Consider the following 14,028-nt stretch of genomic DNA (forward strand, 5'->3'; position numbering starts at 1 on the left):
GCCTGCTCACCACTGGAAGGGAGAAATCATACACATAGTTGGAAGTAGCAGGTACTAATATTTTGCCCAGAGAAGGCTGACTCTTGCTTTTAAGCACGGATACGCTGGTTCCCTATGAGAGCTGGTGTACTTCTGGGTGGTCCTTATTTCTAGCTTATGACCCTAAGAGGCCTCAAACTACAGTGTGGATGTATAGGAATAAGCAGAATAAGCAGCTGGCTCTTGGGTAGAAGAAAAAAAAAAAAGGTGGGGAAAAAAAGGCTGCCCCAAATATCAGGATTATTTCGCTGATTTTTTTTTTCTTGGTTAGAATTATCCTGGGATTCTTCTCTGCCTTCTTCATGGGTTGAAGCTGACTAGATAAGATAGATATTAGGTATATCCATGAATTGACAGATATAGATAGGGGATAAGTAAGTTGTAGCTAGATAGATGACAGATAGATGAAGATATTTTTTAATTTTGTTCCATTTTTCAAGATGTACTCAGTTGAAGGGTTGATCTGAAGTACATTGCACACTATTAGCAGAAATGCCCTGTGATGCAGTTTTTAATGATGCTCTATTTAGATATTATTTTACCCACAGATCAAGTAAAAGATGTGTACTTTCTATGTAGAAAATGTAATTTTTTATGCTCATAGACTTTACCACTGGCAACATTTTGCACACATTTTTAAGCTTCAGGAAGGAAAAGCATACAGCTCTTTCCACACCGAAGACCTCTCCCCCTCCCCCCAAAACTTTCTTTACAGCTTAAAACATTTTCAAGTACATAAATCTGTGTTTTGTGTGCTTGTTACACGTCATGTAGACTGCTTTCCTTAAAACATTAAATCTCAGGATGCTAACCCAGAATTCACGCTGCATGCGGTGAAGTTCATACTCTGATGACTGCACACGCTGCTCGGCTCTTCCCATAGGTCTGTCAGGGCCCAGCTCATTTACCCACCCTCTTCAGATATGCGTCATGACTCTAGGTACACGGAACTCTCCTGACTCAACAGTCTCACACTCAGTAGCCACTGGGTCATGCATCTTTCCAAATGTTTTTTCTTTTCTTATAAACTGTATATTTGGTTTCTCCCATGTATTTAATAATAAACTTCTTACAGAGTAGGTAAGCCATATGAGGACCTCAAAATTATTTCATTATAACAATGCAAAGCCCTGAAATGACTCATTAAAAGCATTTATTAACTTAGAAATGCTGCCTTAGACAATAGTTCTATTCAGTTTTACTGCCATGATTAATGACTTCAGGAAGAAAAACTAAAAGATGCCAATGAATTGAGTGAAAGGCTTTTGGAGGGGACATAGCACTGATAATTCAGTTTCAAATGAATGTCTACATTTAGAGTAATTCTGAAAATAATTGTCATGGAATTAGGTAAAATGATTCTAAAGGTAATCTGAAAGAAAAAAATGAATAAAGTAGTTTCAGTGACAGCATATCACATGGCAGGATATGTATCAAAGTAAAAATAATTAAAATGTTGTGGTATTCTTGTAAGGTTGATGAATAGCTCATAAGATAATATGAGTAATAGTGAGTACAGAAGCAGACTCATGTTTATGGGAAAATTTGATTTATAATAAAAATGTCATTGCAAATCATGAAGTTAAGATGTTCTGCTCAGTGCATAATGTGGGACAAGCTAGATTATCCACTATGGAAGGAAAAAATATTTCAACTTATTCTCCACATCTTGCACAAGAAGGAAACTAGATAAATGAGATAAAATTAAAAAGAAAAAATCTATAAATATAAACTTGAAAAATATTTGAAAGGGAGGAACTTTCTAAGAAAATAATAATCCAGAAACCGTAAAGCAAAAGGTTGACAGAATAGACAAGAATATTGTTAATACAGAAAAGGAACAAAAAATATTTATGTGTAAAGAAATCTTGCAAGTGAGGAAAAAATGAAATAGAAAACAAACACCTGCGAGACAGAGCGGACAGGCCCAAGAAGACTTTGGAGAGATTTGGGAGGGCATTTCCTGACAAGCAATTCCACATACTGATCCTTTATTAAAGAATAAGGATTTGTTTTTAAGTAAATCAGAACCATTTCAATTCAGTGTTAAATACCTCAGAGCCCCAGGGTTGCTGTTAAGAATACTGGTCGTGCACTGTTGCACCTGGGTTTAGCGTTAGCCCCTAGGCAAATCGTTTAACCCACCTTGTGCCTTGGTGTCCTTGTATGCAAAGTGGCGGGGGAGGGGTGGGAACACCTGTAGCACAGAATCATTGCAGGGAAGAAAGGATAATGCTTATCTCAGTGGCAGGCACCCAGCAGATGTGCAATAACTATTGGCTGATTATTTATTACTTTCATTCTTTCATTTTATTTTGAGTCAGGAATCCAGACCTATCCTTGCATGAAGGAGCTGGGGATAATTTAGAGTAATTCACTTAACTTTCCAGGCCTCAGTTTCTTCATTGTAAAATGGAGAAATAATAGTATCTCCCCAGTAGGGTGGAGTGATCACTAAACGAGTTAACATTTGGAAAGCATCTTTGCCTTTGGAACTTGCGTAGTGTTCATTAAATCCTATTTAAGTTTTAGTTGAAAGACAGTACTGAGACTAGTTAGCTAAAAATAGCTAAAGCAATCAAAGGCTGTGTGCTTAAACAGCAAAAGGATATTTAGGAAATGCGACCACTTTCAGAGTGGTCAGAGAAAAAGTAGGAAAAGGAAGCAAGGTTTTTGGGGGGTTTTTTAATTTCATTATTTTTGGTTACTGTAGCTGCAAGTTATTACTATTGGTTGCCAATAGTGACCTTAAAGAACCCAGTTAAATATTGTAAATAGAGTAATGGTAGACTCTGTTGAATTGGGTCTGGATGAATATTATTTTAAGCAGCCTATTTTGGCTGTAACCCAGAGTCCCCTCCATGACTAGCCAACACAAAGCCTCATCTCTTTCCCAGGAGCTGTCAGTCAAGTGCTCAATCCACTCACTCTTTCAGGAGAACATACCGTGGAGGGTGCCAGTTACAGTGGGCTGGACCCGTCCACAGCCACCTCCTGCTAATAATGCCGAAAAGCCATTGCAGGTCCATTCTTCTTGACCACGGGCACCAATCTGCAAGCAGAAAATGCCCACTTACAGTCCTTTGGGGAATGCAAATCTCTGCTGAATGTTGCTTTATAAGTGTTTTACCATTGGCGGTCCAGAGGATTCATTTTCAGAAAAGGGTTCTACCTTAGACTGGAGAGTGGGTTGGTGATTTTTCCTTTGGCCGTAACGCCAGAGAGGACAAGGGCAGACACAGCCCAGGCGGGATGTTCGGGAAACGAGCTGCACTGGCTTATTTCAGCCTGCCCGCTTTGCAAATAGAGTCACGGAGTGCTGTCGCCCTTAATGAAGGTAATTAAATGTAATTTGAAGACACGTTTCTCCTCTCCAGGGGTGCGACGCAGCTCCTGCTAACAATTTAGGTTTTTCAACCTAATGTGACGGCTAAATTGGCCCTAACTGATGAAACTGAGGAATTGGGATATTACTCAAATGTCAGGTGTCAGTAAAAGCATGAATCGGACTGTGTGATGGAATGGCTCGAGTCTGCCTGTGGGTGCTTACAAGGAAGAGAGAAATGGATGGATTTCAGAAAGCGCTGGCCTTTGCGTAGAAAGAGCTGCCTGGTTTCAGGAGGCTGAGTGAAGACCAAAAGCAAGGACCCCGGTAATAACCGGTATGATGTAGTGGATTAAGTGAGCTCAGTTTCGAACAAAGTAAAAGCTTGAGAGGTGACTTCAGAAGCCACCGTAAAGGGACCTGTCCCACAAGAATCATTGTCAACTGCCGTGTTGGCCGTGCGTCTTCTGAACAAAAGCAGTAAAACGTGGAGGTTATCCAGGAATTGATGTTTAAGGGCACAACCTCTCCGCGGGACGTGTGCCTACTTCTGGCAGGATTCGGTGTGTGGACGGCTTATTCAAGATAGATTTAAAGAATGTGACTTTGTATCGGGAAGTTCTCTCTTGGGACAAATGGCCTGGAGTCCTAGACTCATGCTTAGCAAAGCCCGGTGTTTTATAAACGGTCTCATATTATCTTATGTCATACGTTCTAAGTTCACGTATCCCAACGTTCATCAGCTCTGACCCTGGTCGTCTACCATGAGTGAGGCAGCTGTTGCCAAAATGTTTCAGCAGTCCAGTGCCATTTCCTTAAACTTCTGCATTTGCCTTGTTTTAGAAACGGCAGCCACCTGCATGCAGACCACCAAGATCCCACCACTCCTTAGCCTTGTGTCTCCCCTGTCCCGCGGCCCATCCCCCTTACTTGCGGAGAGCTGCGTGTTCACCGCTGTTACAAAGAAGTGGAAAAAGAGGGAGACCTTTAACAACCTTCATAGTGTTTGGAGACTGGAAAACAAAACGATCTCTACCCAAATTTTGCTTCTAGAGTTGCCAGACTTACTAGCAAAGGAAAATACAGGGTGCTTAATGAAATTGAGTACTAAATAAACTAGGAATCATTTTTAGTAGAAAATACGCACTCTTTGGGACATCCTTCTTCTAAAAATGCATCTGCTGTTTATCCAGAATTTAAACTGAACTAGATGCCGTCTGTTTTATCTGGCAACTCTAGTTGCTCAAATACATCCAACACCTTTTTGGGGAAAGAGGGTTATGTTTCAGGATTTTAGATGGATTAAATATTACGGGAGTGTCTCAATGAACTATTCTTACTTAAAGCATACTTCATGTTCAGAAAGAGAGCTGCAGGAAATGAGCAGGTCAGGGCTTATATTTCCAGCACAGCAGGCAGGGAGCTGGCACTTGGGTCCAGCCCCAGTATTGCACACGTGGCACACATCCATGTACATCTGTGGCTTTGTCTCTGAAACGACTTTTACATGCTGGTGGAGACATGCAGCGTGTTACTTTTTTCTTCATTTTTATATCTGGTTATTGAGTAAGGAAATTGCTTTAAAACGACCCAAATGGTAAACTTCAACTTAGTAACTCCTATTTGGGAACAACAGATTCCATCTCCTGGCCTGTTATGTGATGGCAGCCTTGTCCAGAATGTCAACAGTGTACCTCTGTTTTCTTTCCACTGGTGGAGCAGACCCTGATGGTAAAAGTACCGAAATAAGTGTTCTTGCCTCAAGGGAGTCGGGAGAACCACCCACCCATCCTAGAGAAGCAGGTGAAGAATTAATTTTAAGGTTGTCACAGTGTTTGCCCAACACAGATTTTTAGCTCTTCCTTGTTATACCATAGAAAAAGAGCCGTTTCCCCACCCCCGTGGGGAATTCATATCTGTTTCTACAGACTTTAGTATCTCTAATTGAACGTAAATATGGGGGATCTGGGAATGATCGGAACTTGGCAAAGTTGAGTGAAATGACAGACTCTTTTTAATGACATTTGTTTAAGATGAGGAGCTTCACATTCCACTCCAAAATGACCAAATCCCCACTTAGCAATAACCATAAACTTATGCTGTGGGGAGTCACGAATTGCATGAGCTCAAAAGTAAAGCCATCCTTGTCTTAGGAAATTATGATGGAACCAGTGGTTTCCATGGCGACCACTTGCTCTAATTGTGATACATTAGTAGCAACAAGGATTGGATGGGTGAAGTCATTTGGTTAATTAAACACAAATGTGGACTCTGCCAAGAATTATGGATGAAATTTGCATCCCCTGGAATGCACCTGTAAAATGTGTACTGTGTACTGCGTTAGTCCCGTCGGCGGACGGTGGGAGGGAGACCAAGTGCTTGAATAGTGGAAACAGGTCTTTCTTACCCATATCTTGTTATAGAACTCTTTTTATAATTTATTTTTAAAATGCTTTCTCAAGGGAAAGACAACAGCTCTGATCAATGAAACATATTTTCTGGTACTGTTCAAACTGGGGAAACCTGTGAAATTTCATTCACATGGAGGGAGGTGGTAGCTCACAGCAATTACAGAACATGATGAAACCAGAGTCTCCAGTAACACACTGAGCTCCTGAAAATAGGAGTTTATAATGGAAAGAGCTGACCCAGGTGGGACCGTGGCAGCCCCGCTAGTGGTGGCACCCCGGGAAGCCCGGGGGGGCTTTTCACCAAGAGAAGCAAGAGCACGCTGGTTGGGATTGTGATCAAGGAGGAGGGGGATGCTAGATTCTGCAGATGAATCTGGGGGAGATGCTAGAGCAGACTTTGTAAATGTATGTCTCGATCTCTCAGTCTCTGCAGTTCTGGAAAGAAAGTGTACTGAGCTCCATTTTTCAGACAAGAAAACTGAGGCTTGAAGAGGTAAAATGATTTACCCCAGGTCACAAGCCAGGGTCGTTCTGGTCCTGAAGACTATAGAGCAGAGCATCACCAGTAGCTCAGGAACAGACGTTAAGGTAAAGTTTGTTCAGTCATTCGATGGGCATATCCATTAAGCACCTATTCTGTGGTCACCACATGGGGTAGAAAGATGAGCAAAAGCGAAGCATGAAGCACCCCTGCCCATCATGTCCTACTGCGCCATGTTGCCCTTTCCTTCAAAATGCAGCAGAGCATCTTAGCTTTGAACCCCTCTGCTCCAAGTTCATACCTACCCCAAATATCAGTTGAACGCACACTGCGAGCGGAGGGCACAGCCTCGAGTGAAGTGGACGTGACCCTGTTGTCAAGAACTGCGGTCTGGTGGGACAGGCAGCCAGTCTGTGTCACCCCCAGGTAAGTGGGGAATTGCAGCACTGACACACGCTGTGGAGAGGGGTGCGGTGCTCTCAGTCATAGAACAGGGTGGCACTGACTGAGTCTCAAGCAGGGATGGAGCTGAAATCTGAACAAAAACTTAGCCAGGGCTCAGTAAGAGCGGTAGAACCATTAGGGGGGTGGGGCTGTGGGAGCTGGCAAAGCAGTGTCCCTAGGACTGAGCTTATGAAGTTTGATGCTGAAACTTGAAGCCTCCAGGAACTGAGAAGGAAGGAAGGATGCAAAATAGAGGAGAACAAGGACCAGGTGGAGCTTCCAAGGGGCCATTTACAGCAACATGGATGGCCCTAGAGATGGCCACCTTGGGGAGATTTGAGCAGGAAAGGAAAGCAAAGCTTTAGGAAGCCCCGTTCATACTGATTAGTGCATACACGTAATGGGCCACGGGAACATTTCCAGGGCAGGAGCAGTCTTCGGGAGCTTCTAGTAGCCACCATATTGTGATGAGAGTCAGCTCTGAGGGGTTGCCTTTGGAACGTTGAGTCTAACGCGTGCAAGGGACCTTGCAAAGAAACAACAAGATCTGCTAGAGAAAATAGGAATGAGAAGAACCCCAGGTTCAAAGTCTGGAGAGTAAGAGAAAAAAGAAAAAGATGAAATTCTAGCAAAAAGCAAGGCAACGGGTGCAGGGGTTAGATTTTTTGTTGTTGTTGTTAAGTCAATGAATTTTTTTGGCTGAGCCAGCCCACACATCACATGCCTGTAGATGGGACACCTGGGGCTCAGACTTGGTTTGCTAAGGGCTGCATAAGTCATGGGGTAAAGAAATAGGAGCCGGCAGGTGCCCACGGTCTGCTTCTGCTCTGTCTTTGTACAGGCTGCTGCTGTAGGTTCACACCGAAGCAGTGATTGGCCATCCAAGTGGAAATGGGCCAGGACTGCTGATGAGAGGCCCAGGCTAGCTGGGGGGGAGGGTATTTGTGTCAAGGCATTTCACTGACGGTATCAGCAGATGGAGAGAGGAGAGACGAGGCAAGCAACGGCCAGGGTGAGGAGAAAAGGAAGTGGCTCAAGAAGGGAGCAGGCATGCAGGTTGGATGTTGTCATTACAGCCGAGGGAAGGGCTGTCCAAGAAGATGGGCCATGTGGTCAGTCATCATGGAGATACTTTCACGGGAGAAGGGGAGCTATTTTAGGACAGTATTCAGTCCAGAGTCCGTATCGCAAGAGGTGAAGGGGGCCCGTAACAGGGCTGGCTTCTCCTCTGAGGCTCCTTCAGGATCAGTCGCGGTCAGCCTGCAGTTCTGACAGGGTGGCTCACTTGTTGGACGCTAGGCATCCTCTCTGGTAGGAAACAGCAGTTCTGTGAGGTCACTGGATAGACTGGATCCTCTAGGAAGAAATGTCCAGAAGGCAGATCCTCTGTCACCTCTAAAATCATCATCTGGGCAACCTTAGTAACAGGACTGTATGTTTCCTAGGGTTCTGTAACAAAGGACCATGGACTAGATGGCTTAAACAACAGAAATGTGTTGTCTCACAGCTCTGGTGGCTAGAGGTCCACGGGGTTGGCGGGGTTGGTTCCTTCTGAGGGCTGTGAGGGAGGTTCTGCTCCGTGCCTCTCCACCAGCTTCTGGTGGTCTGCTGGCCATCGCTCATGTCCCTTTTGGAAGAAACACCTCACCTCTGCCTTCATGTTGGCATCCCCTCTTGTACGTGTGCCTGTGCCCACATACAAGGGACCTATTGTAAGGTCCCCGTTTTATAAGGGAACTTAGACCTACTGAGTTAGAGCCCCGCCCTGCTCCAGTCTGACATCATCTTAACTCATTTCATCTGCAATGACCCTGTTTCTAAATAAGGTCCATTGTGAGGCACTGGGGGTTGAAGACTTCAAGTATTGGGGAACTTGGGGGTGCACTTCAATCCATAAGAAGAATCAGATGCTTTACCATGTCAGGATCCCACATCACTCCTGTCTTACAGTAGCCCAGGTCTAAGAGCCTAAACGTCACTTTATATTTTTCATTTTCTAGAAACTCTGAAATGATAACTGTGTGGTCTGCCTTTGGCTGGTGTAAAAGGTTCAGTGGTTGAGTAAGAAAGAGGTACCGTTGGACTGTCCCACCTCAACAATTATCAGGCTGTTCAGTTTTGAGTAAGTTTTTGAGCCTCAGCTTTCTTGTCTATAAATTGGAAATCCATCCTTCCAAGTCAGAGTATTGTGGCTGAAATCAAATAAAATGCAAAGAGAGACTGGAAAAGCTATAAAGCATACTAAATGTTATTTTTATCAGAGTTAATAAATACAAAACCAAGAAGAAACCCAGTCATTTAAAAATTTTTCTCATATCGATCAAAGTGTGTTTGAAATCAAGCATACACCTTGGGTGGCAAATTCGTCTCAGAAATGTCACCTAGAGTACAGATTAACTCTGGCTTTCCGTGGCTGTAGAACAGAGATCATGTCCTGTTTCAGGTGTTCTTGTTAGCTTATTGAAGTTAGATAGGTTAGGAAATAATTATTCTCTATTCCAAGAGTAGCGTCTCGTATTCATAAACACAATAAGACATTTTCCTTTGGAGGCACAGAAAGGTCAGCCTGACAGATACTCACGTGGTGTTAAAAGCACAAAACCTCAGCTAGTCAGAGGCGAAAGCTTGTTGCTGAAGTTGCTGGAAACATTTAAACTTGTGTCTCAAGTTATATGCTCCCCATTGTATTAGTTTGCTAGGCTGCTTAACAAAGGACCACAGGCTAAGTGGCTTAAACAGAAGTGTGTTCCCTCACAGTTCTGGACGTTGGACGTCGGAGAGGAAGGTTGTCGGGCTGGCTTCTTCTGAGGTGTCTGTCCGTCCTCGGCTTGCCGAGAAATGGCCACCTGCCCCCTGTATCTTCCCCATGGTCTTCCTTCTGTTCATGCATGTGTGCACCCGAATTTCCCCTTATAAGGATGTTGATCATATCAGATGAGGGCTCACCCAGATGACCTCATTGTGACTTAATTAGTTCTTTGATGACCTCTCCAAATACAGTTACATCCGGATGTACCTTGGTTTGTGGCTTCAACATGTGAATTCTGGGGGACACAAGTCAGACCATAACACTCAGCCCTCTGACCCCTCCAAATTCATTTCTTTCTCACAGACAAGACATACCTACCATTTTACTTTAGAATGCCAAAGCACAGCTCCCAAGATGTGTATAAAAACTGGGGCAGTTTTCCTTAAAATAACAAGATACATAATGCCATTGTTACTTCCTCTTGAAATAGGTGGTGTATACTCACATTATATTATAGACAATAGCTAGTTTATCCAAAACACTTTCCTGAGGGCCTACTGTGTGCTAGCCCAGGGGTTCTGGCAGCATCTTCAGGTGAAATCCTCACTCTGATAGCCTCGGTATATTTCACAACTTGCCCAACCCATGACTTTACAAAGGACGAGAACCATTTATCCTTCATCTCCATGTCTTCAGTGCTTGGCACTTGGCACTCATTACAAACTGGTCCTTCTCCTCCTTCAGTTACTTATTAAAGGCTAATTGGCTGTAAATATTTTAATGCTTTGAGGTAAAGAAAGTGTGAGACTAAGAATAGGTGGTATGATGAAAACCTCACTCAGCTTAATTTCAATTGTAAAAAAGGGCAATTGGGACTAGAAATCTCTAAGAGAACTTCCCAGTCAATAATTAATAATTTTAGGTTTGGGAAATCAGAGAGGCCTTCCTGGAGGAGGAATTTGGGATTCATCACAGTGTGTGAGAGTTGGCTGAGGAACTTTTGGGCAGTAGAAGGATCATAAGTGATAGCAGTCCTAGTGTGCTCCTAGAACTGGATCCAGCCCCAGCCACCTTGCTGGGATCTGAATCCAAGCATGCTGACCTCTCGGAACACGCAGAGGCATTATTCAGGCCACATAGTGACTACTTAGTCGTGTGTCACCGCTGACTCCTTAGATTACGAGTAGTGGTGGTTCTTTGTGTGTTTACCTTTAACTGCTGTCCTGTTCAGAGTAGGCATGAGGACATACAGTCCACATCTGCAGCTACCCTACACCTCAAACTTGCAATCATCTAGGAAAAGTATGATGACAGGAAGGTAATAGATGGTATTATTTATAAAGGCTCTGTTAAGAAAGTGACTTGACTATCACAGCTTCAAACCCGTGGGCTTTGGGACAGCTGTTTCCATCATTTAATAGCAGATTTACTCATGGAGCTGAAATTGCCTGAGAAACTCATCTCCTTGCAAGTGAGATTTTACTGTAATAGTCGGGACTTCTATGACCAAAACAGGTAGAGTTGTGGAGACGCTTGGGCTGCCATAACAAGATGCCATGAGGGTGGCTTAAACAGTAGACACTTACTTGCTCACAGTTCGGGAAGCTGGGGTTCTGAGAGGGAGCAGGGATAGTTTCTGGTCAGATCCCCCCTCTTGCCTTGTCTTCATGTGGCCTTTCCTCTGTTTGCACGTGGGGAGAGTTGTCTGCCATCTCTTCCTTTCCTTATAAGGACACAGTCCTATCTGATGAGGGCCCATCTTTATGACTTCATTTATCTTTAATTGCCCCCAAAAGACCCTATCTCCAAATACAGTTGCAGCACAGGTTAGGGCTTCAACTCGAGAATTTGGAAGGTACGCAGTTCAGTCCACAACAAGCTGATGATGCAGAGCTTTGAGCACTGTCTTACGCTAGGCATCGTATGGGCCAGGTAACCAGGCTTGCCATCGAAACTCTAAAATTTCTCAGAAGCCAGCACAGGTCTGAAAACATAGCTAAGTTTCTTGATTCTGTCTCAAAAATGAGAAAATAATTCTACATTCCATGTTTCCCCTCTCTCAGCCTAGTGCATTTTAAAATAGACTTGAAACCCAGGAAATTAGCACCTTCAATTTATTCCCAGAGCAGATAGCTAATAAGCAGGGAAAATTAAAAATTTCAGCCAGCTCACTTTTGTGTTTTATAACACATACTACTTTGGCTTTGGAATAGTTTAATTTGAATTAATCATCAGACTCTCTTCAGAGTTAAAAATGAAGTGGTATTTAAAGTAAGTTATATTGTTAGTATAATCTGACACCAAAAATTTAGCCTGAGGTGTGCAGTCAGACGTAAGCTTGATACTACACATATTTTTGGCCTCCAGATTTCAGATGACAAGGGTGATTTCCAAGTTCACGGTTAAATGATTTGAGGGTGGGGGAAGACTCAGGAAAGCAAACCCCCTTAGGAACACAGATTACCGGGTGGAGGAATTCTTCACGTGTCCTGTTAAGCTAAAGAATCTTCCCTGAGATGTTTGCTTAGACACAGGAAGTGACAACAGAATCACACTGAGCTGCCCCAGTGTTTCCAGCAGCTGGCCGCTGTTCTACCGATTTACAAAAGACTGTTGAGTGTCCAGTCATGTTTCAGTGATGACCTCCACCTCTGTTGAATGTACCCACCACATTAACAATATTGCCAGACACAGGTTCCCCTGGTCGGAGGAAAGGCAATGAGGGGAAAGGCACGGCTTCTGTCAAAACATGGATTCGCTCTCATTTTGCTGATGACTTTGAGAAGTTGTGTGGAACTGGGAAGGCAGATAAGTCTTGTCCCTTGTGATGCACGAGAAGCTGGGCTCATCCTGTCTCCACTTTGGTAAACTGATCGCTGTTTCCAGTGAGAACATCTGACATTATCAGGAAAGCCAAGTAATCTCTTTATAGAAAGAAAAATATAATTCTTTATCAAGAACAGTGAAGCACTTGACACATTTCTGAATTTCACAGACGTACAGGTTTCGGTGAAAAGTGCTGACCTGCAGGGAGTAGCTGCATATTCAGTATTACTCGGTATTCAGGGACGTTTGACGTATGGTACGTAATTTCCTATGTCTGTCCCATCATCTTTGTTGCCACCAGGTGCCCAGTCCAGTAGGTAAGGGAGAATTTTTTCTTTTAAAATGATGATGTGACTTCTCCAGAAATGCCAAATACATTCATCACTGCAGCCGTGGGATGTTATAAAAGGGGAAATCATTGTGAAGCTCATTTTAGCCTCCTCTGGACCCATGGTCTGTTTCATAGTCGACTTCTTGCCAAACATTCTGGCAACTAGGTCAGAGACCATTAGTCTTTTCAGCTGTGGGGACCAGACAGCAGGAACGGAAGTGGCCCCTCCAGTGACACACTGCAGTGTAGGCGGGGCTGCACTGCTGCACCAGGCCACTAGAGGGCAGCCTACCTGCTGGTGCCCACCGTGCTGTCTGTCTGTGCCCTGCAGTCCTTATCTCTGGGGAAGTCGGGGTTAGTTAACAGTCTGTGGCTTTGTACGTGCCAAGGATTCCAACAGGAATGCTTGGTGCTTCAGGTACAAACAGCCTGCAAAGGGGGAGAACCAGAGACTCCTAGGCAAGGGCGCTTATTTGGATGGGCCATACCGTCGGAATGGGAATGCGATTCCTGGTGGAATCTCAGGTCTCCGCGTTTGGATAGCTTTTGCTGTTAGAGGCTTCACCTACTTTTTCTTCTTTACGTTACTCACTCATTCATCTGATAGGGTATTTTCTAGGTTCTGGGAGCCCAGATAAATGAGCTGGGGGGAAGGGATGACTTTCATGAAGTATTCAGTGTAGTGGTGGAGCCAGACCCAGGTTTCTCAGGTTTGGCACTGTTGACATTTTGTGCTGGATGATTTATCGGCAGCGTGGCGGGGGGATGATTGCACTGTGTGTTATAGGATATTTAGCCACATTCCTGGCTTCTCCCCACTATTTGTCATTAGCATCCCCCTTGACCTGGCTGTGACACCACATGCCAAAAATCCCTCGGGTGGGGGTAGAGACAGAATTGTCCCTGGTCCAACTAGGCTAAAATATAATGACATTAACAAGTGCATATTTATGTATCTTTAAGTTACAAGGATCACAGAGGAAACAAATGTGGCACTAGCTGAGACTGAAATTAACCGCATGGGGTTTAATTGAGGTTCGTTGGTTAGGGACAGTCTCTTTAAGGAGGCCATGTTTAAGATAAGACCTAAAGGAAGAGAAGGGTGAATATAGGAGTGTTTCAGAAAGAGCAAAGAGCAGCGTACAGGTCCTGCGGAGGAGAGAGCTTGATCCACTCATGGGTAAAGCAGGTGAGTGGAGAGGCTCGAGGGACCCCCAGGTCACATCGGGGAAGGCCTTGCGGACTACCTGAAGAGCAGCAGTTTTCCTGTGATGCTGAAAATGTACTTGGCAGGGATGGAGTGGAGTAGAGGGTTACGGCAGCATTACTGCTCTCCCTCTGTTACGTGAGGGTGAGGTCCTTCCACATGTGTGACTTGTGCTAAGTGCCTATGTAGGGTACAAAGGGAATGAACAGGGGACC

At 44.1% G+C, this 14,028-nt stretch overlaps 1 protein-coding gene across 5 annotated transcripts in view; it reads left to right on the forward strand.

The window, feature by feature from the left end:
• GRM7 (glutamate metabotropic receptor 7) overlaps positions 1–14,028 on the forward strand; it is an 893,798-nt gene that overhangs the window by 776,333 nt on the left and 103,437 nt on the right. The window lies entirely within an intron of this gene.

This window comes from Vicugna pacos, chromosome 17 (assembly GCF_048564905.1).
Source record: "Vicugna pacos chromosome 17, VicPac4, whole genome shotgun sequence".
NCBI classification, from domain to species: Eukaryota; Metazoa; Chordata; class Mammalia; order Artiodactyla; family Camelidae; genus Vicugna; species Vicugna pacos.